The sequence below is a fragment of the Manacus candei genome, unplaced genomic scaffold (assembly GCF_025592945.1).
Source record: "Manacus candei isolate 608988 ecotype Guabito, Panama unplaced genomic scaffold, ASM2559294v1 h1tg000117l, whole genome shotgun sequence".
In the NCBI taxonomy this organism is placed as follows: domain Eukaryota; kingdom Metazoa; phylum Chordata; class Aves; order Passeriformes; family Pipridae; genus Manacus; species Manacus candei.
The window spans coordinates 662,073-665,486 of NW_026138165.1; positions in this window are offsets into that span (position 1 = coordinate 662,073).

The window sequence follows — 3,414 nt, forward strand, 5'->3', positions numbered from 1 at the left end:
CATCTTGGACACACAGGTCATTGCAGGGCACTTGATTTTCTTGAAATACACAGGGATCGTGGCACCTCAGTGTGTCTGTACACAGCAATGGTAGGTACTGGTGTAGCAATGGAATGACTAATGACAGTCCTTTATGGAAAACAGTAACACAAGTGAAGAAAAAAAAGGAATGCAAATATAAAATACCCCAATACAACAACAACAAAATGGACAACAACAAAATGACACAAAGCAGTCTGACATCCTGGATGCTGTGAAGAAGAAAAAAGGCACTTCATTGCTTCTGAAAAGCATCCAGTCATTTTCCTCCAGGCACCCTTGAGGTCCTGGTTCCTCCTGGGGGGGTTCAGTGCTGGAGGCACCACCGAGTCCAGAACTGACCTCAGCAGTTCCAGCAGCGGGGAGGAGATGGAGGGGGGCTTCAGGTGGGCAAACCTGACAGTGCTGACAAACAGGGAGACCACAGCCAGGGGAGGGAGGCCCATGGAAAAGGCTCTAAAAATCCCTCCCCGAAGTTCACGCTCTCTGCACTTTGGGGTTCTGGGGGTCCCCCCGTTCAGGCTGTTGCAGGTCCCTCGTGTTTTGGGGGCCCCCTCTCCGGGTTCTGCCTTTTCCGGGCTGCTGGAGATGCCGGGAATCCCAGGGGTCCCCCCTCTCGGAGCCCCCTCTTCCAGGGGCCGGGGGTCCCCGGCCCCCCCACCCCTCTGGGCTCCCCCTCTCCGCGCTTCCCCTCCCGCCCCCCCAGGCTGCCGGGGGTCCCCCAGCTCCGCTGTCGCCCCTCTCTGCTCTCCCCACTCCGGGGACCCTAAAAAAGGGGCTCGTCGCGTCCCCCCCCGCCGGCACCGGGCTGACAATGGGGGCGGTGGGGCCTGACCCCGCAACACCGACCCCCACCGCGGGGGGTCGCCGCATCCCTCCGCCCACCTCCCGCCTCTGCCGGGAAACCACCCCGGGATCCCCCCCAACAAAACACCAACGGACCCACCAGTAAGGGAAGCCCTGCAAGTGCCTCGACTGCAGGAAGAGCTTCATCTGCTGCTCCAACTCCATCACCTGTCGGAGGACTCACCTTGGGAACAGGTGACCCACATTCCCAGTGACCCACCTTGGGAACAGACTTGGTGACCCACATTCCCAGTGACCCACGTTGGGAACAGGTTTGGTGACCCACATTCCCAGTGACCCACGCTGGGGAGCCCCCGGTTGGTGGACTGTGGCAGGATAGTCCCATGTGTGATTTGTGTGGGCACGGACCCAGTTACACACAGGGCATGCGGCTGAATCAAATTTATTAAGAACAACATGAGCTGATACAGACAGTCCAAACTGTGACACGTCATGACGTGACCTCTCAGCCAGTGACATTCGAGCACTCCTTGTGCATGTGCAGCAGAGCACCGAAGGAACTACAAGTCCCAGAATGCCTTGTGGCACTTCCTGTAATATAAATCACTACATTTCCCCTTTATTATAATTAGAATGAGTTACAGAACAATTTTTAAACCTTTTTCGTAAACATTTCTTAACATAAACAAACTTTTCTTAAGCATTTATAAAAACCAGGGCCTAATGCAGTAAGGCCTTTATTAAAACTGGTCACAACCTTATTAACTGTGTCACTTTCAATTATTCAGGGTTTGTAAATGTGGTTTGTGTAAGACTTTTTATCTGAGGGTATTTATGTAACTGGGAGAGAAACATCAATTTTATCTCAAAGGGAAGTGTGTCAGGTTATGGGTGTTGTGTTCAATTGTATTTGCTGGGGTTGAGGTAGTGTTATTGTATGACTGTATTTTATTTAAGGCATCTCTGGCATAAAGTGGGTTTGAATTCACTCTCATACGTACGTCCACGCAACGTTCCTCATTCATACGTAGGTGGCCACTTCTCAGTCTCTCCTCACACATGCACACTTAAGCCTTTTATTATGTCTCTGTACTTCAGTCACGTAGTTCAGGTCTGGTAGTGGTCATTAGTTATGTGTTTCTTTGATTCCAGTTTCTTCATCTGTCACTTCTGTTGATTGCTCTTGCTCTGAAGAAGGGCTAATATAAGGCCTGACACATCTGGAAGGAATCCATTGTAATTTACCTGTGGATACACAGGCATCTCCCCTCCCCCACGTTACGAGGTCCACTGGTCCTGACCATTGCCCTGATATTAAATATTTATCATGACTGGTGGTTTGGGAGAGGAAAGTACCTGAGATTCGTGTTGACACTCGTTACCTGCCGTGATCTGTGTCATCACAGTTTAAGAAATTTAGGACATATGACACTTTCCACAGGTGTTCCTGGGACTATAGATAGATTCCCCCCTTTTTTGTTTTTGCAGCATTCCCTTCAATGTCCAGTGTGCTCTCTCCACCATAGCTTGTCCCGTGGGTGAATGTGGTCTGCCTGTGGAATGAAATATCCCCCAATCCATGAGAAATGTTTTGACCTTTGAGGAACAATAGGCAGGAGCATTGTCTGTCTTTATGGTTTTTGGAATTCCCAAAGTTGCGAAGCAACTAAGCCAGTGTCGGAAAACATCCCTTGCCTTTTCCCCAGGGTGTGCAGTGGCATTTATGTGTTTGGAATGTGTGTCTGCTGTGACATGGACATACTTTAGCTGACCAAGTTCAGCTCTGTGAGTAACGTCCGTTTGCCAAATTCCATTGGCTGCTGTGCCTCGGGGATCAACCCCTTCCTCAGATGGCACTGGGGCAATTTGCTGCCAGTCAGGACATGACATGCTGATACCTCGAGCTTGATTCACTGTGAGTTGGAACTGCCTCTTTAACGAGCGTGCATTTTGCTGAAAGAAGAGGTGGGAGAGTTTGGCCTGCTCGAGAGTTTTGGGAACTGCAGCAACCACAGCAGCAGCATCTGCTCTTTGATTGCCCTCTGCTCTGGGCCCTGGCAGTTCTGTGTGGGAGTGGGCATGCATTATGTAAAAGTCAAATTTTCTGTGGTTGACAAGGGACCATATAGTACGTATCTCTGTGAACAAATAAGGATTAGTGACATCTCAAAGGAAAGAGGCCTCGAGACGTGAAACCAACCCCGCAGCATAACACGAATCAGTAATGATATTCAGTGGCTGCTCACAAAACAACTCAAAGGCTATGCAGATAGCAGCAAGCTCTAAAACCTGTACAGAGCCTTGGTCTATGGTCTGTACTTGATTGTCCCAGTGTCCTGTGACAGGATTTATCCATGTCACTGCGGTCTTTTTTGACGTCCAGACATGTCAGTAAAAACAGTGATGCCTGATACGGGTTATGGCCGGCAGCGACACGTGGCCATTAGAGGTAGATTCCCCATTTGTGCCCAGAGTCTGTGCTTTGGGAAGTGAATGGAAATGTCACCACTGTAGTCTGCCAACTCAGCGTGAAATCCAGCGTCCTCTGCGAGAAGCCAGTCCAAGTTG